This window comes from Lissotriton vulgaris, chromosome 1_1, assembly GCF_964263255.1.
Source record: "Lissotriton vulgaris chromosome 1_1, aLisVul1.2, whole genome shotgun sequence".
NCBI classification, from domain to species: Eukaryota; Metazoa; Chordata; class Amphibia; order Caudata; family Salamandridae; genus Lissotriton; species Lissotriton vulgaris.
This window is the reverse complement of record NC_141685.1, coordinates 171,350,080-171,370,401: the sequence shown is the minus strand read 5'-3', so window position 1 is coordinate 171,370,401 and position 20,322 is coordinate 171,350,080. Positions and strand designations below refer to the sequence as shown.

Sequence of the window (20,322 nt, the reverse complement as noted above, 5' to 3'; positions counted from 1 at the left end):
TATGTTTCCTGGAGTAGGCATATGTCCGCATGTGTACTCTCCAGAAGAGAGAGCACTGCCCGTCTCTTAACAGGATTATTCAAACCCCGAACATTCAGGGTAACAATGTTACATTTGTCCGGGGGCATATGAACAGACATAACGACAGGCATGGAGGCCCCGCTCCAGCAGGGCGAAGAGTACAGGAGCTCCGCACTCCATCAGAGGCAGCAGAGCAAAAGAAAAAGCATAGATGTGTGTGCAACATTCATGTCTGAGCAAACCAAGAAGCATGCAAACGGTCTGCATGACTAGGAACCCCATTGTGCACTGGACGACCCACCCCCTACCCCTCCAACTCCCGGGTCCCAACCCCCTTCCAAACCCACCCCCTCCCGATCCCACCCATCCCCCTTCCCTCCGTCCCAACTCCCCAACTGACCCCAGTTCCCACCCACAACTGGAACTGTCTCAACAACCCCAACCCCCCCCCCCCCCTCGAACCTTCAAGGAACCCCAAGAACCCATTGTCCCAGTCCGGTCCTCAACGGACAAGCCTGTGGAAAGTCACAAAAGTGGACGTCCAGCCACCACGCACATCCCCGCTCCCCCCCACCCCCGGACCCTCAAACCTGCAGTATAGTTATGGTGATGTCGATCTCCCCCCGGAGTTCTCTCAAGCCGTCAGTGCCACTAGCTTCTGCGTCGCTGGTCACATCCCTCGCTGTACTGTCTAAGTCTGCAGTGACCGTATGCGAGGCCGGCCGTGTTGAGGAAGTAGAAGACCGTCGGCCAGGGATCGTTTGCCACCCGTCTCTAGTGACGCGTCGACGGCGCGGCGTGTGTGTTCCGTCGTCCGTGGCAGTGATTCCCAGTACCCCACAAGTATCCTGAAGGGAACGCAGCTGATGCAAAGTCCCGTTCCAACGGAAAATGAGGCGGAAAGGGTGTCCCCAGGAGTACTGAGTGCCATGCTCCCGAAGGAAGTCAGTCGCAATTTTGAAAGCCTTCCGTTTCTGTAAGGTGGTTGCTGCCAGATCCTGGTAAAGGGCCACCCGGTGACCCCGAAACTCCAAGGATGACCTCCTCCTTGCTTCGCGTAGGATTCTCTCCTTCAGGGGAAAGTCCGGCAGGAACGCCAGGATGTTGGGAGGAGGCGCCGAGGATCGGCGTTGCAGGCCCACTCTGATGGGAAAATCGTCCGATTCACCCAGTACTTCTCTGAATAAGTCCCCTTGGTACGCAGCCACGTCCTCCCCTTCTTCCCGGGAAGGAACTCGGATGTTTTTCCTCCGGGAGCGGTTTTCAAGGTCCTCGGTGTGCGACTGAAGATCAAGATGCTGATCCCGCAGCCGTATAACCTCCTGTTGTAATTGCGCGATCTCTTCGTCCCTGGTGTGGCCAGCGTCCTCCACCGTGGTCACTCTCTCTCCTAGTCCGTCAACCTCCCTCCGTATCTCTCGGACCTCTCCAGCCACCTCCTGCTTAAGCGTTTGAAAATCCTCTCGCAAGGAGCTAAAGAGGGATGCAAGGAAAGATCTTGTGACCGGTGGTTCTCCTACGTTCACCCCTTGGGAGCCAACCGGTTGGCTTTGAGACTGCTGTCCCCGCTCCTGTCTCGCGTTACTCCTGCTCAGCATGTCCGGCAACGTGCGCTCACCCTTCTTGGTTCCTCTGTTGTTCGCCATCTCGCACGTGGAGGTGCATTCTCGGAGGGTCCGTGAGGCTCCTGGTTAACCACTGGGGCACTCTTCAAACCAGGCCTTCGCTTCCCCACACCTTGTAAGAAAAAAACATCAACCATGAACTACCCTAACCAACATGGCAGCGGTAGTCATGGTAATACAGTAACCAAACATAGTCCACACAACAGCATAAAGGTATCCCACGTCGGTAGTCCTTCCTCTTTCGTTGCTGCCGTAGGAAAGAAGTCCTCTATCCTCTAGTCTGTTTTTTGATCGGATCCTAGGGAAGAGAAATAATAATAATATCTTGTCCAGAACAATGTTGAAAATAAATCTGACACATTGCAATGGATATGGTCAAAGATAAATTGCAGTAAGAGAAGATATACCAAGTAAAACATATTAATCAAATGTATACATCAATACATATGGAAATATTACTTTCCTCGTATGAAGAAACAAGTACTGGAATCCATTGTGTTGGGAGGGAAGGCTAGATAAGCCAGGGTGGGAAAATCCTCGCCTCCGCGTCCTTAATAGAACTGAAACTTTCCTTTGTGTCAACTAGGAAATTTCTCATTCTATGTCAGGAAACGGGGACGAGGATTTTGCTTGTTCAAAGCTTACTTACCACCAGAGAAGCAGCTTCATGGATTGGCTTAAAATAAAACTTTTTGAAAGTGAATCTAAAGACCAATCCGCTGCGTTCATAATATCTTCCAATCTGCCTCCAACTTGGACAGCCTTGGAAGCCATGGCGCCTCTAGTAGAGTGAGCGCCGAAGTTCGTAATGTTGATACCGGCCTCAGACATAATCCACCTGACCCATCTGGCAATGGTGGGGGATGAAACTGCCTTGAAAGGCTTCTTTATCGCAATTAACAATTGTCTTTCGCCCGGTGGGAAGGCTTCCAAGGTCATATTTTCATATGATTTGAGGCAACGGACAACGCACAGTTTGGGTGAATCCGGAAAAGCTGGATAAGATACTGACCTGGTATTACACTTAGTTCTCCTGGAAATGGTAAATGTGACCCCTTCAGGGGTAAAAACTCTGGCAGAAATGTCAAGAGCACAGACTTCGGAAGCCATTTTGCAGGAAATAAGACAAAGTAGAATAGCCAATTTTGCTGAAATTTCTTTGCGTGAAAGATAATCATTATCCTGCCAGGACAGAAGGAAACGTAAAACCACATTCACATCCCAAAGACCGGAATATCGAGGTTCCGGGGGACGTGAAAGACTAATACCTTTGAGGAGTTTGCAAACCCAAGGGTGCTCTCCAACAGGGGAACCACCCACAAGGGCATGACCCGCAGAAATTGCTGATCTGAAAGAATTGATAGTACAATAAGCCAGTTTATCATGGAAAAGTTTAGCGAGGAAATTTACTACCTCCGTCACAGGAGAGCCCACGGGATCCAGGTGTTTTGCCACACACCAACGAACCCATCTGTTCCATGCAGATCGGTATCGTTTAGTGGTACCAGGGGCCCATGCTCGCTGAATGAGGAGTTCAGCGTCTCTCGAAAGTGAGTCGTTAGACCAACATCCCCTGAAATCCTCCAGGCCATGAAACGTAGATGGCCTTGGAGAACCAGAGGGTGTGGATGACCCAGAGGATCCGTTAAAATGAGGTCGAAGAACGGCAACTGTAGAGGTTTGTCCCAAGATAACTCCAGAAGGGACGGGAACCAGCACTGAGCCTTCCAGATCGGGGTGATCAAGATTAGAGAGGCTCGTTGCCTGCGGACCTGGGCTGCTACTCTCTGAATGAATAGGAACGGGGGAAATGCGTAAGCTGGGAACTGAGACCAATCCTGTAGGAAGGCATCTACTGCTACCGCACCCGGGTCCGGTTTCCAGCTGTAGAATCGAGGAAGTTGGGCGTTCCATCTGGACGCAAACAAGTCCAACACTGGAAGGCCCCAACGATCCGTAATCTTCTGAAAAACCAAAGGATCCAGTTTCCAATCGCTGGCATTCTGAAAATTCCTGGATTGCCAGTCCGCCACAGAGTTCAGGTCGCCGGGGAGATACTCCGCCATGACAGAAATCTGACGTAGGAGGCAATAGTTCCAGAAATCCTTCGCAAGCTCTGCTAGGACTTTGAAATGGGTGCCGCCCAGGCGATTGATATACCTGACCGCCGTTGTGTTGTCCATCCGAAGAAGAACACAAGAGACCTTGTTCATGGTGAACGATCGGATGGCAAAAGAACCCGCCAGGAGTTCCAAGCAATTGATGTGGAGATGAAGTTCTTCCTCCGTCTATCTGCCACCTATCGAGAGGGAGCCGCACCGAGCTCCCCACCCCTGGCGACTGGCATCTGATTCGATCTCAAGATCCGGACAGGAGCCGAAGATCGCCTTCCCATTCCAAGCATCCATGTGATCTAACCACCAAAGGAGTTCTGATCTGGCATCCGTGGACAAGGAAATGAGTGCCGAGTACGTGAGACCCTTGCGGAGGTGAAACGCTTTTAGTCTCTGGAGAGCCTTGTAATGAAGTGGGCCTGGAAAAATGGCCTGAATCGACAATGACAGAAGACCCACAATCCTGGCCAGTTGACGGAGAGAAATTTGGTCCCGACGAATGACTTTGCGAATCTCCTTTTTGATCTTGGTGATCTTTTGAGAAGGAAGGTGAAGCGTCGCGTCCGACGTCCGTATCAGGAACCCGAGGAAAGTCATTTCCTGCTGAGGGATTAAGTCTGATTTTTGGGAGTTGATGATGAACCCCAGATTCTGGAGGAGAGAGATGGTAATCTGAAGATGATGGAGAAGCAGATCTTTGGACTGACTCATCAATATAATATCTTCCAGGTAAATTATCAGACGAATTCCCATGGTGCGAAGATGTTCTACAACAGGTCTCAGGAGTTTGGTAAAACACCATGGAGCTGAGGAAAGACCGAAGGGGAGAGTGCGAAACTCGTAGACTTGATCTCTCCAGAGGGATTGAAGGAATCGACAATGTGGAGGGGATATTGGAACTGAAAGATAAGCATCCTTCAGATCCAATCGTACCAACCAATCGTTCTGAAGAAGAAGATCCCTCAATCGATGGATGCCTTCCATCTTGAAGTGTCTGTAAATCAACCATTCGTTGAAAGAACGAAGATTGATGACTGGTCGAAAGCCCTTGTCTTTCTTCTCGACCAGAAAGATGTTGCTGAGGAAACCGTTTGGATGAAGGGAAGCTTGAATAATGGGGCCTTTTTGGAGCATAGCCTGTACCTCTAAGTCTATGAGCTCCTGCTCTTCGAGAGAAAAAACTAAAGGGCGAGGTCGTGTTAGCTGAACGGGGGAGCCGTAAAACTCTATGTGGAATCCCTGCACGGTTTCTAGAACCCAAGGGTCTGACGTGAGGGCTGACCAAGCTTGATGAAACAGCAATTCTTCCCCCCAGACGAACTGGAGCAATGATGGAAAAACTTACTGTTGAACCCTTTGGAGTTGTATTGGTTGCCACCACGTCCTCGGCCTTGGTTTTTGCCTCCACGGGAGGGATAGAAGGAACCTTGGCGTCCGTCGTTCCAACCATTGTTTCTTTGTGACTGAGTCTTATTGGGGCCTTGTTGGAACTGGCGGCCGGAAGAGCGACCCTTGCGTATGCCGGCCCCGCCAAAAACCTTTTTCGGAAACATCTTTTTCATCGAAGCTTGAGCCTTGTCTAAGGCGGAAAAAGTCACCAATACAAAGAAGGAGCCCCCTGTTGTGGATGCAGGGCAGACTGGCAGGAGAAAATTCAGAACCAGATTTGAGGGGAGAGAGTCTGCCCTATCTATTTCAATCTACGGGCTCATATAGAGTCCCAAAAAAATCAAAGAAGGCACAACTTTGAGCTCACTGAACCACGGAGTTAGGGGGCCTGTGTATTTAATTGTTTAGCTATTTATACTTGATTTCACTATTGATTTGTACATATATGCAAAGTGAGATGTTTTTCATATGTGTTTGATATCACTTTATATTTTGAAAAATGAAAATAAAAATGTATATTTATTCCGAAACTGTGTTGAGAAGCTAAATATGGTGACCGTGGTTCAGTGAGCTCAAAGTTGTGCCTTCTTTGATTATTTGGGACTCTATATGAGCCCGTAGATTGAAATAGATAGGGCAGACTCTCTCCCCTCAAATCTGGTTAAAGCGGAAAAAGTCGCCACAAACTTTCCAAGTTCCTTCACGAAAGGATCACCAAACAAGGCACCTTGCGCCACAGAGCCTGCCTCAGACGAGGATAATTCTCCAAGCTTGGGTCAATCTTTAACAAGAGTGACCGCCGACGTTCAGCCGAGAGAGCACAGTTGGCATTGCCAAGGAGGCAGATTGCCCTCTGTGCCCAACCCGCAACGTCGTCAACAGAGAGTAGCATACCAGATTCCTTAGAACATTGAGCAAGCTCAATGATTTTTGTCAGGGGGCCAACCACATCCAATAACTTGTCCTGACAAGCCTTCCAGGACCTATCGATCCCTTTCTTAGGGTCCTTGACGTATTTAGCGAAGAATGTGGAGAGTTTTGGGTCAATCTCAAGAGTGGCCGCAACCCTATTAGGAAGGGACGGTCGAGGACACTCAGAGTGGAGCCGCAAACGCACATCTTGAGAGAGCGGTTACCTTAGTTTAGCGGCCACATAGTCCGCAGTAGATTTATCTGGAGTCCACTCAGAAGAGCGGGGTCTGAAGATAGTGGTAGGGTCAAACATGTCAAGGGGAACCTGGTCACCTTCACCACAATCAGAGACATTAGATTTAGGGCGCCAAGACCTACTAACATCTGACATATCCTCAGAGGATCCATCCTCATCATCATCCATATAGTCATCTTCGTCGTCCATTCCCTCTCGGGGAAACCCTTCTTCCGGGTCAAGGTCTTGGGTGGATGTACCACCAATATCACTGGGTGAGTCGTCCCCCCGGAAGGGTGCGCTTCTTAGCGTGCGCGCACTCTTATGAAAGGTCTCCGCAAGTTTGCTGAAGCCTTCCAGGTGCCCCGCGTCACGCTTCTTGGCCGTGCGTGGAGGAACAGAAATTACTCCACTGGGCCCAGCCCGCTGTCCCCCAAAATCCCTGAACCAGTTTTAAAAACATGGGCGGACAGTTTATTGACGCTGTCCTGCTGGGGGGCCAGAGCCTGGGCAATAGCCGAAGATAGGAGTCTGTCCACCTCTGCAGGAGGGCGCAATAAGGGCTGAGGAGGCTGTTCAGCATCAACAGCTACATAATCGTGTTCCTGATGAGACTGCATTTGCGCAGAAGACTGGGGACCCATAAAACAAAATACGCCCCAAACTAAATAATAGGGGAGTTCCCCAGCACAGGTACCCAAAAGGTCACAGGAAAAAACAAACTGTCTCAAAACTGAAGAGTTTCATACAACAGAAAGTGACTGACAGAGTTATTTTAAAGAAAAAATTTTCAGTCACAAGATCAATTCTTGTCGCTAACAGGCAGCGTCAGTGTGGGGAAACGAGGCCAGATAATTAAAGCGAAGTGCAAAGCCTCTTCGCGTGTTCGCCACAAGCGCGCAGAAAGCGCTGTGGAGAAGTCGGTCAGCGGCTGAGGAGACGACGCTTGAGACCGTGCACGCGCCAAAATAAGACGCTCGGGCCAGAAGCCTACCGCGTCAGAAACAGATGACAAACAGGTCGTAGAGCCTGACAATACCAAGATAAATACAGCGATAAACTAACAAGAGCTGTCACAATAAATTTCTCAAACTGCCACGCCACAAGAATAACCTGAGTAGAAAACGGTGACTTATCTTGACGCGGCAGCAATGGAGGAAGAGGAAGGACTACCGACGTGGGATGCCTTTATGCTGTTGTGTGGACTATGATTGGTTACTGTATTACCATGACTACCGCTGCCATGTTGGTTAGGGTAGTTCATGGTTGATGTTTTTTTCTTATACTCTTAATGTGCTGTCCAATAAAATGGAGAAAGGACAAGCAAAATCCTCGCCTCCGCTTCCTGACATAGAATCTCAAATTGCTCCTGCGTTCCCACTTCCTGGTACCTGAGTACCTGGGTTATGGTGTTGCCCATTTATGAATGATAGGTCCTTATACTCCTCTTTTTTGTGGTCCTTGAAAATCATGTCCTTCGTCACAAGAATTAATGAATTGTGGACTGCTTTTCAAAATGTCTTTCTGATACGGAGTACTCCAACGCTGCAGAGTTTCTGGGTTGCTGTTGTATTCGTCCTAATTAATTTGAGATCCGTTATTTTGATTACATTTTGGCTGGTCCTGTTTTGTAACTGAATTTATTTAGACAGAGTAAAATTATATTTCAGTGGGGTATTGGCTTCCCTTATGGTTTTCACCCCACCATTTAGTTCATTTGGAGCTTCTTGCTCTCGTTGATTTATTTGTCCCAAATTAGATGGTTCCTCTATCCCGTTAGCTGTTCTGATTTTTACTTGCACTTACTTGCACTTCTATTGGCATTGGATGCCTAGTTGGTAGTAATTGCTGAGTATCTCTCATTGTTAGATTTGTGCATTTTGCGTCCTCTTGTTGTGAACGACCAGTAAGTGGAATAGTTAACATCTCTAGGTCCGTTATTTGACCCCAATGGTTGACTTGGTCCTTAGTTGAATTTGACATTCGTTCGACTTCAGCTTCAGACTCAGGGTGGCCTGGTTCACTTACTCCTTGCTTAGGGGATATAATATTTTTTCTACTCAGTGGTTTAATTGGAGTTTGAAGATCACATGGGTTAGTTAGCAATGTTAGAATAGCACCAGTTAGATCTTTCATAAAATCAAACTTTGACGGCGACTTTCCCAGTTTCCCAAATGTATGGACCTTAGATGATTTAAAGGACTGTATGTCACCTGCCTGTTTTATTTTAAACTTATCTAATATTAGTGTTTGTTGTATTTTTCTTTTCCTTTTGATAGGAGGGAAAGGTGGCGCTCTTTTCCTGACCTCATAATACACCCTCTAAGGTGAAGAAGTCTTGCTTCTTTCAGAGAATCAAACCAAATGGTGCTTTGATTGGACAAAAACACCTCCAAGGGAAAACACCCCCAAAGCACACCTCAGTACAGAATCCGCCGGTGCTGCTGGTTACTTATTTAATGAACTAATTCATTAATCAATTGATTAATATCCGGGCTCCGGGTAGGGATGTAGTCTAGGCATGCAGAGTAATTCAGGGGTCGAGGGGTGCTTCAACAGGATCAAAGTCTATTGTCACTTTCCCCTTTGCATAATTTCTCAGATTTTGTATTACAGACTTATTACAGACTGAAATGGCTCAGCGACTTACGGACCGATCAACCTTAACTACTCGCCACATGCCACACACCTCTTGCCACTTGTCACTCACCACTCACTGTTCATTGCTTGTTCGTTGCTATTCATCGCTGTCAAGAGTACAAGGGCTGAGGAATGATTGAAGCGTGCGATGTTGGACCATAGATGCGTCCATTCCTCATCGGAAATAGGAGGATGAATTAAGTTTTCCCACATAGACATATACCGGGGGCGTGTGGAAAGCACTGTTCTCTTCCAGGGGATCCTCATCAATAGTCATAAGCACTGAATATTCCCGCCCATGTGCGGGATCCGGGGTCCCGCACATGGGTGGGAATATTCAGTGCTTATGACTTTGATGAGGATACCCCTGGAAGAGAACTAGGATTACAGGTAAGTAACTTATCCTTCTCTTCCAGGGGATCCTCATCAATAGTCATAATCACTGAATATTCCCGCCCATGTGCGGAACCCCGGATCCTGCACATGGGCGGGAATATTCAGTGCTTATGACTTTGATGAGGATACCCCTGGAAGAGAACTAGGATTACAGGTAAGTAACTTATCCTTTTAAGGAGGAAGCTATAGATAAATGAGATCACCCCTTTCATGTTAGCAGTCTTGGTGAGAAAGGCCTCAAATTTTGTGAGAGGTCGAGTAGCAGCCTCCTGTATCTGAGGTGTGAGGGCCCAGTGCATTAATTGGATATACTGATATCTTTCCGTGTTCTTCAATACTAAGTCCCTTTGACATTGATCAAAAGTAAGGGGATCAAAATTGTGGAACAAATGTATTAGAGCTAAGCAGCCTCCCCTTCTCCAGGCATCAAAGGGTCCCTCATGTTGGGCCGGGGGAAAAGCTGGATTGAAATGGATTGGAGTGAATGGGGATGGAAAAGAAGTCCACCTGTCGTCGCCCGAAATTGAGTCCCATACTTTAAGAGTGGTGCGTGTGGGGCAGCTAAGGTCACCTTGGCAGCCGCCTGGAAGAGAAGGGAGGCTCCAGCTATATCCCTATGGCACTCTCGTCTTTGGAGACTGCTTGGCTGATATTTTCAGGGATAATGATAAGAATTTCGAATTTAAATGGGGCCTCCTTGTCTCCTTCCTCTCCCAGGGCCGTCCGTCTGTGGTGTGCCCCTCCACCATCAGAGCCCGCCATCTCTTCCAGTTTTGATCACAATCCCAGTGTCGACCAACCTCTCGTTAGTAGGAACACTCCGCCACCATGGGTGGGGTAAGAAGTGCTTTTTTTTGGTTTTTTTTTACATTTTCAAAAACCTTTATTGTGTCAAGACAGTTTCATACAGGCAGTAAAATCGTACAGCTAATCAATTGATTTTAGCATTGGTGACATAAAGCCCAATAAGCAGAGTACAGTACATAGGTACATGTCATGATTATTTAGGAACTACTTCAGTTACAATAAAGGCTAGCCAATGGTATCATCACAAATCAGCTGTACCTGTGTAACTGTCATGCCGTGCTATTGCATGTCGAGCCCTTTCGTGTACATGTGTAGTTAGGGACTGACCTCTGGGGAGGGGATCTGTAAAGGAGGTTCACATATGTTCCCCTCGGAATTCGTTCCATTTACCCCATATTCTGGTCCATTTCTTGGGACAGCCCCTGTGCGTATAAACTGCCCTCTCAGCCACCATCGCAATATCCATGTCTCGTTCCCATTGTGTACGTGTAGGTGTTATCGCGGAGCCCCAGTATTTTGCTATGTTTCGCTTCGCGATTGTCGCCCCCAATGTAGCCCAGTTCTGTAAGGCTAGGTTTAAGTCGGTGGGCTACCAGATATTGAGGAGGCAACACCTCGGATCCCAGGGAACTTCTGTTGCAGGGATTCCATGCTCAGGCAGAACTGTGCATAGAGACTTGGAACCTCAGTGAATTAGGATGTCCCAAAACTCACCTTAGTACCTAAAAATCCCCTACCAGACTAGCTACAGTGTCTCATTGGTCATCATAAACTCCCAATGCTTAAACAAACCAGAACATGAACTTAGTACACCTCAGGTAACGTGGAACACATGAACACTCTTTTGTTAAACAATCATTTCAATCCAGAACAAGGAGTAAAAGAGGACACGTGCATATTTGAAATGTTTATTCACTAATGCAGTGCTCTCAAGCGCAGTATCTTAGCTAATACAAGCAAACATATTATAAGAAACAAAGTAATCGGTGGGCGTGGCTTGAGCGCCGATGACGGAGGTCGCCTAGCGTCTCGGCTCCGCGGCCGAGCTCTCACTTATCCTGTTACCGGGGGGCCCCTGCGACACCTGCACCCCGGGAATAGTCCCCTGGAGACCCGGACACCACCCGCCTGTGAAAGGAGGTCCGTGGCGGCCTCAGAGCCGAGTGCAGACGGACGAAAAGCTCGGCGATACGGAGCCCAAGATGGCGCCTGCTCCTCTCTCGCCTCCTCGGAGCTGAGGACGGACGGGGAACCGGGGGAACCGAACGCCCTGACCCCCCCGACGGACCAAGCGCTCTCCCCCCTATTGGAGCGGCACCCTGCGACCTGACCCCTGGTGACCCCTGAAGGTGACCAACGCCACCCGCGCTCTTGGAGCGGAGTGGGGGAGGGGTGAGGATTCCTAGCTGCGACGACGGCCCGCAACACTGGTCCTGACAGCTTGGGGGTGCATGGACTGCACCCTGGCAGCGCGGAGAGACATTGCAGACCACCCACGCGTTCCCCCAACGCGAAGAGACTGCAGCCTTTGACACCACGAGGCGAGGCTGTGCGGCGCCCCTTGGGAGAGACAGCGACTGCTGCGTGGAGCCCTGACCGGGGTGCACCCACTGGGGTGGCAGAGCTGAGTGGAGTAGGGAGTGCCAGCTCGGGCGCTGCTGAGGGGGGAACTCGGTGTGGCGACCCGCCATTCCGGCGTTATCACCGGCCCCGTAGAGGGCTGTCATTTTGCAGCTGCGGAACCTCCGGGAGGAGCCGGGGGACAAGTGAACGACCCAGGGGGGCTGTGGAGGCTGGACGGCCCCGGCTCTACCGCCACGCCCGGACGTGCGGGGCTCCTGTCGACCGGCACTGCTCCTGGATTGGCCTACCGACGGACGCCCGTCCTGACCGCTGCTGGCCTCTGGGGGCCCCTGGGAGCCGCGGTGAAGCGACGGCGGTTCTGGGGGCCGCACCGCTGCGATACCGGCCCTCGACTTGCTTGACCCCACCGCTGCTGAGGCCTAACTGGAGGCCCTGCCCACCATGGGGAAACCGAGAGGCGCTAAGGGAGGCACCCAACCCGCGTCTGACGCGGAGCCGCCGGACAATGAAGAGCGACTGCACGTGGAGGGGCCAGGGGGCCCGCAAATTCAGGAACAATTGGATAAAATCCTGCTGGCGATCACTGAAACTAGATCAGCCCTCCGAGACGATATTGCACAGGTCGCGACGGGCCTGGGACTGCTCCGAGCGGATCATGGCAAGTTATCCGACAGAGTGAAAGAGGTGGAGGGATCGGTGCGACAACTGGAACCAGCGCAAAAAACTTTGGAAGCCACAATGAAAGACGCTCTAACCCGCATAGACGCACTGGAGAAGCGGGCGGAGGATGCGGAAGGGCGCAACAGGAGAAATAACATCCGAATCGTTGGCCTTCCGGAAAAAAGTGAAGGTGGGGACATGGTGTCGTTCCTTGAAAATTGGCTGCGGACGACGGTGGCGCCAGAGGGGTTATCCCCCTTCTATACATTGGAACGTGCGCACAGAGTGCCGGCCAAGCCGCCGCTACTGGGCCGACCGCCCCGTCCGGTGGTTGCGCGGCTGCTCCATTTTCGCGACAGAGACCTCCTGTTGCAAACGGCCAGACAGAACGGTCCTTACCAGGTGGACAACAGCCGAGTGAATATTTTCCCGGACTATACCTACGAGACACAGAGACGTCGTTCCTCCTTCCTGGCCGTCAAGAGGGAACTACGAGCCGAAGGCATCCAGTATTCCCTGCTGTTCCCGGCGCGCCTCCGCATCATCGTGGACGACTCCACCAAATTCTTTGATACCCCAGACGATGTGTGCAGCTGGCTTGAACTATACAGGGCGGGCGCAGATGGATTTGGAACCTCCTCTCAATCCACGAGGGAGGACATTCTGCAGCGGAAACCTAAGAGGTTCAGACATCGCAGGGGCAGGACTGCCCGCCCCTCCACGACGGAGACTGCGGCGGAACGAAGAGACGCGCTGGTCATGGTCTCATCCATGTCTGGTCCCCAGACCGGCAAGGGAAATGCTCAATCGGAACCTGGAGAGAGTGGAGGACAATCGGACACGGAGGGCTCTGAACTGGACAGTGTGAAGCTCCCGAAGGTCACCCCTGGGACAGCCGAAGATTTGCTTGACGAACAATGAAGCTATCGGGTGAGACAGTGCTGATTGCGGGGTTACGGGTTGAGGGAGGAAATGCGGGGAGGACTGGGCTCCTTAAGGGGAATTGTTTGTGCACTGACTCTAGAAGGGGTCGCAGGCGCTCTCTAGATGGATCTTGATTCCATCGGGCTCGGCCGTGTTGCGGCTAGCAGTGGGACCCCGCGTCGTCGCTCGGGCCCCCACGTTGCCCTTAAGGCATGCCTACGGTGGCTACCGTTAGGTTCATAGGAGGGGAGGATATAGAGAACGCAGTTTGGATGGGGACTGGATGGTACTGTTTGGAACCTATTCTGGGGGGGTTGGACAAGGGCTTATGTTTGCAAGTTGTTTTACAGTTGTTAAAGGGGGAACTCGTCATCGGTACCGATTTCAGTGGGTACTTCACCATAGCTGTAAGGGGCTCAGAGGGACAGGAGGATGTGGAATGGGACAATGGCTGACCTATCGAATCTGAAATGTGTTACTTGGAATGTCAGGGGACTGCACACTATGTCCAGACGTCATAAGGTCCATGCTTACTTAGTGCGCAGGGGAGTGCAGATCGCGCTGCTGCAGGAGACGCATCTCACCAAGACTGAGGGTATAGCGCTGCAGCGTAGATGGCGGGGACAGGTATACTGCACCACCTACTCAGCTTACGCAAGAGGCGCACTAATATGGATAAGGGCGGGGGTACCCATGCAGGTAGTTAGCCATACTATAGACCCGGAAGGAAGATATGTCGCATTAGCAGGGAAACTAGGGGGACGGGATCTAAACATTTGCTGTCTTTACGCGCCCAACGTGGACCAAATCGCCTTTCTAAATGGGCTGTCGGGATCCTTGGCCCGATACCTCTCAGGTCCCATCCTACTAGGGGGCGACTTTAACTCAGTGCTGGACATTGGCCTTGATAGGTCTCATCCTCCCCTCCCAGACTCCCCGACACATAGGGTGGCCAAGGGTAGATTACACTGGCAGACTAGTTGGGGACTGACAGACATCTGGCGGGCGCACCACCCACACACTCGAGATTACTCCCACTTTTCGGGCATGCACGAACTACATGTGCGACTAGACGGCCTATTAGGATCGGGAGAGGTGGTTGCTTCGGCTGTGCGGTCTGAATATCTGTCGAGGACTCTCTCCGACCATAACCCTTTACTGATTGATCTCAGGTGGCTCCAATGTACACCGCAAGTACCTACCTGGAAGCTGCGGCCCGAGCTGCTAGAGGACCCGGTGTTCCGAGGGACCCTAGAGGACAAGATCGCTGGGTACTTTGAGGTTAACGAAGGTACGACTGCAGAGAGGGCCACGGAATGGGACGCCTTTAAGGTGGTGATTAGAGGTTATTGTATCACGCAGAAAGTTGGAGTGCGCCGGGTGCTACTGGAGGACCTGGCCAAAGCTGATCGTGCCCTCCGTGCACTGGAACTTTCACGCCCTGGCCATCCAGAACTTCAACAGCAAACTTTGGCGGCAAAGGAGGCGGTAGCTGTGGAGGTTGAGCGCCTGCGCAGTTATGACCACAAAGCTTACATGACCAGATCGCTGGCGGAGGGTGACAAGTCGAGTGCCCTGTTGGCCTGGCTTGCTAACCCTACGAGACGGACCTCGCCAATTGTGGCAATGAGGACAACAGGCAATGAGGAGGTCTACACCCAACCCGGAATCCTTAATTGCTTCTGGAGGTACTACGAGAGGCTATACCGCAGTCGGTTGCCGCCAGACACTTCCACGACAGACACCTACTTGGAGGATCTGCCGATCCCCACGTTAGAGGAAGAACAGGCGAAAGACCTAGGTCGAGATGTAGAGCTGGGGGAGATCAGGAGCGCGATAAAAAACATGGCACGTAATAAAACACCGGGCCTTGACGGACTACCTGTAGAGTTTTATTCCACATACATAGATATCCTGGCCCCCAGGCTCGTGAGGGTTTACAAAGAGGCGAAGACCTTGGGTCGGCTACCGGGCTCGATGCGCGAGGCCCTGGTGGTTCCTTTACTTAAGCCAGATCGGGAGGGAGTGGAACCAGCGTCCTATAGACCGCTCTCAATGCTCACAGTCGATTACAAGATTCTGAGCAGCATATTGGCCACACGATTGCTTGACCACATGAGCTCGCTGGTGCATATCGATCAGGCGGGCTTTATCCCGAAACGCAACACCACGATGAACATCCGACGCTTATTTCGACTCCTGGAGGGCGATCACGCAGATGCTCCCGATCCTATGATTCTCTCGATAGACCTGGAGAAAGCCTTTGACAGCCTGGAATGGAGGTATCTTCACAGGGTCCTTGAGAAATTTGGTTTGGGAGAGGGATTCCTGAGATGGACCACGGTGTTGTACGCCTCGGCGGTGGCTCGGGTGAAATCGGGTCCGTTGATATCCCAGCAATACCCAGTGGAGCGAGGTACGAGACAAGGCTGCTCACTGTCCCCGCTGCTCTTCGCCCTAGCGGTGGAGCCGCTGGCTATCTCGATTCGTACGGGGGCCCACTACAGAGGGCTACAATCTCCAACGGGTTACCAACACATCTCCCTGTATGCTGACGACCTACTGCTTTTCCTTGAAAACGCTGGAACGGCTTTGACCGGAGCAGATACGGTACTCACGACTTTTGGTGAGGTATCGGGACTCCGGGTGAATTGGGCTAAAACCTGCCTATTTCCGCTCCGCAGGGGTTGCCCCCAGCCTGATACTCATAGGGAGATTAGATGGGAGCCGGCCTGTTTTAAATACCTGGGGGTGTATGTCTACCACCGCCCTGCTGATATACTAGAGGGTAACATCTCCAGGGCCATCCGGGCGCTCAGGGGTAGCATGTCCTTTTGGTCCACCCTCCCCTTATCGGTGGCGGGGCGGATAGCATTGTTAAAAATGGTGGCGCTGCCCCGACTACTGTACTACTTCCGAACACTCCCGGTATGGATCCCCCGATCCATCTTCCAAAGCCTGGATTCTATGATAGTGTCGTTTTTGTGGGGCTCGGGCCGCAGCAGAGTGGCGCTTAGGACCTTGATGAGGCCGAGAGCGGAGGGGGGATTAGCAGCGCCTGACTTCGAGAAGTACTTCTTGGCGGCCCAACTACAGTTCTACACCCAGGAGGTGGCGCGGGAGTTCCGAGGTCCGGAGGAATCCCGAGGCAATGGCATACCCAGACATGTCTTATCGTTCATTGCGATGCAACAAAAGCTCGAGCTGAGAGGCCTCACTCAGGAGGAAAGTACCATACGTTCGTGCTGGAACCGAGTGTACCGCAAATTGGGCAGACCGAGACCTTATGCCCCGGAGATTCCTCTGGGAATGCTCACTGCGTTGCCCCACGGCGGAGATTGGTCCCGGCTGGGGGTCTGGGAGGAAATGGGTGTGCAGACCATAGGCGACCTCTACGAAGAGGGAACACTACTGCCCTTCCAGGAGCTTCGAGATCGCTACGACGTCCCTAGTGGTGACTTTTTGCTCCACGCGGCGATCACGAGAGCACTCCAAGCACACTGGAGGACTGGGCGTGAGGAACCACAGACATCGGTAACCTGCCAGTATACTATGATGTCTGCAGGGACAATCAAGGCAGTGTCGTGCTTGTACTCTAGAATGATCGATGAGGGACTAACCCCCCTAACGGCTCTTAAGACCCGATGGGAAGCGGATTTGGGGAAGGAAATTCCAGAGACCACGTGGCCCCAGCTATTGCAACGGGCATGGAAGGGAACGCGAAGCGCCCGGTTTCAACTGGTCCACTTCTATGTATTGCATAGAGCCTATCTGACCCCGGAGAAGCTGCAGAAATATTTCGGCCTGGAGACGGCAGATTGTCCTAGATGCAGGACAGCCACGGCGGACCTTTTCCACATGCTGTGGTCCTGTCCAAGGCTGACCCCATTTTGGTCAATTGTAGGAGATACACTGACAGAGGTGACCGACAGATCATTGCAGATAGATGCGGCGGCAGGGTTACTACACTGGTTCCCACACACCCCTAAAAACAAACTTACTAGCAAGTTCATCGATTTGGGTTTACTTTTGGCCAAACGAGAAATTACCAGAAACTGGAAGGCGCGAGTTGGTCCAACGGGCGCTAAATGGCGCAATGAACTTCTCAAGTGGGCGGGAAGCGAAAGCACATTGAGATTCCAGCAGGCGGGACGGCGACGAGATGAGCGGGCCTTAGAGGCGGCGCAGGCTTGGGAAACGATAGTGCAGGCCCTGCGCGACATTGACACACTCACCGATTCAGACAGCACTGATGGGGGGCAGCCTGATTCCCAACAAGATGCTATTGCTGGAGAGCCCCCGACATAGACAATCACAGCTAACAGCACACGACATGCAACCTCGAGATGGACTACCGATGACGAGGGGGGAGGAGGGTGGGGGATAGGGGGGGAGGAGCGACGATCACTTCCGTTAAACGTTAGAATCCTGTACCATGATGAAGGACACTTTTCTTCCTCTGGGGGGCAAGGCGATAGGAGGGAGGGGGGATATGTTGGGTTGGGGTGTTTGGAAAAGCAGAAGTGATTTATTCTATCACCTATGAAAACCGGTGAGGACAGAGACAAATAAACAACAGCAGAATGGCACACGCCGCCCGACCTCCGGGTTGTGGGCTGAATGGCCGTGTATAGGCGTAATGTTACTGTAACCAACACGAACCCGGATTACATTTCAGGTGCCAATGTTGTACTCATACGTGTTTCCTGCAATAAAAATATATTTAAAAAAAAAGAAACAAAGTAATCAGCATAGTCACTAATCCATAGAACACAAACGGTGCAAGCATAGTATTATGCTAAAATGAATAGGGTTTAACAAAACCTAATTCTCACCCTCCCTAGCTAGTATATTATATTATATCTAAGAAGGTCTCTTGTGGGTTTTAGCAGAGCGGCCCCATACCTCAAGATCCAAGTGGTAAGGGATCACATCATCAGCAACCAGCTCTCTGGATGCGAAGCACCATCAAGTGTGTGTTATGCTCTTGTGCAAAGCAATATAAAACGCACCTAAAGCCAGAACTTGGCTGCAGCTGCATGTATGTTATGTCTAGGGATGTGCGAAGATCAGTGCTCATAACAACTACTGTGTTGAGATATCCTTGAAGGTTTCAGCACTCACTGTACAGACACAGCTCTCCAAGCAAGGCTGATATCAGTGTAACAACATATTATTCTCGTATGAACCGAACATTTTTTACTAGGCTCAAAGCTAAAGCAGCAGATGTGTGTCGTGTGCAAAAATCAGCAGGAAGGAAAAATGGCGTTTAAACTCACGAAATGCTCATGCTAACTTAACACAGTAATCAGGCTACATCAATCCATATATCACCCTCCCTTGATCCGAGCACGTATCAGATAAGATAAGATAAGATAAGAAAAGGGACTCAATTGTTGAAAGCAGAGTTCAATAAAAAGCTCAGTTCGAAATCGAGTAGGTGAGGAAAAAAATGTTGTCCGCTTAAAAATCCAAACTCTCACCAGCATGACAATGTAATGTCCACTGTTAGTAAAGCCAATAGGTCTCTTTAAATAATGTCCATAAAAATTCGCAAAAATTTTGAGAGAAGAAAAAAATCATGGCATCAATGCTTCAATAGGAGTCACCCTAAAACTGAGTAGGCGAAATAAGCAGCAACCGCTTCCAAAAGGAAGTCACTGTTATCATCCAAAAACAACTCGGCCATCCAATTTAATAGAGAGAAAGAACATACATGCTCTTCAATTACCGGAGCCTCTAGTACCATCAGAGGACAACTCGGTGGGTTCTCAATTAAGCTGTGTACCAAGAAATCTTGCGCCGCTGCGAATATATTCCAACGACCCAGAACTCCATGCATCGCTGCAAAGGCCATAATCCCTCCGTCAGAACAAAGCAAGAGCAACTAAGGGACTCATGAGATGATCATTATCCACTTCAGGAGACACCAAATTGCAGAGACACAAATCCAGGGCCCACATGAAATCACAGCTCAGGCAATGAAATACAGGCTGGACACAGGTGAAATAGGAAAATCGAAACGATAATCCATATGACGCACTCAAAGTGGCAAGTGGCAACACACCATAGTATTCAAGCATCCTGTTGCGGAACAGTGCTAACTGCTCCTGTGTCAGGACCCAAACCCTGGGTTCTATCCTTAGTGACGCAAAAATGAGGCGAGCTGGACAAGAAGTCTCTGCCAGACACGCCTGGACAAAGAAAGTGCAGATTTGGAGGAACAAGATGGCCGCTGCAGGGGCCACAGCGGAGGACGAGTAGACTTTCTAGTCCCTCGGGTCACAGCTGCAGTGAACCCAAGGAGCAGCGCGAGCGCATAACGGAATGCGCACTTCACCACAGATTCAGCCCGGAGCAGTTCGTTTTTTGAGGAAGTGCTTAGTTTAGATTCAGAGAAGAAATTCAGTTACGGAAAGCATAGGATAGATTTAATCTATTTCAGGACAATTATTCAAAGGCACTCGGCGCATCCAGTCAAGCGCGAGTTGCCGAGTTCAAGTTTAAATGTTAATTCCTGAAGAAATCCAGACGCTCCTGTGAAGTAAACAGGAGAAAGGAGAGTGCGTTTGACATTTCGGAAGACCAGAGCCAAGTCGTTCGAGTAATCTAGTCGAATTGAAGCAGTGTCATTTGAATGCTGAGAGGTTTTCACCAGCGAGAGAACAGCTGAAACGCATTAAGCTAAGTAAAATAATAAACGTGTAAATAGACAGTTACAGAGTTGCCAAGACGTAAAAAACAGACTGTTATTGAGCTTGTAATGTAATTTATTCACTTACCAGATCTGAAATGTTCACTGAATTCCCACGAACCTGAAAGAGACAGAAAGCAGACAAGATTATAACTCGGACAGAATGTTAAAAACTGAGTGAAGGAATTTTATGAAATGTAAATACGGTGATTACTCACCTGAAGTTGAGAAAAGAGGTTATCCAGTCGACCTGCAAAGACATAATTAACTGGGTTAAATAAGTTGAGAAGGTACAAGCAGGATACAAGGATAACAGACCCC

The 20,322-nt window shown here is 50.4% G+C and overlaps 2 long non-coding RNA genes across 2 annotated transcripts in view; one reads left to right on the top strand and one right to left on the bottom strand.

Moving 5' to 3' along the window:
- LOC147738034 (uncharacterized) overlaps positions 1–20,322 on the top strand; it is a 132,337-nt gene that overhangs the window by 61,027 nt on the left and 50,988 nt on the right. The gene's annotated exons all lie outside the window — the stretch shown is intronic.
- On the bottom strand, positions 1,842–20,252 carry LOC147738035 (uncharacterized). The gene is made up of 3 exons (XR_015307447.1): positions 20,220–20,252; positions 20,090–20,122; positions 1,842–1,944 (listed from the first exon to the last, which is right to left on the bottom strand). It is a non-coding gene; the product is annotated as an uncharacterized LOC147738035 (long non-coding RNA).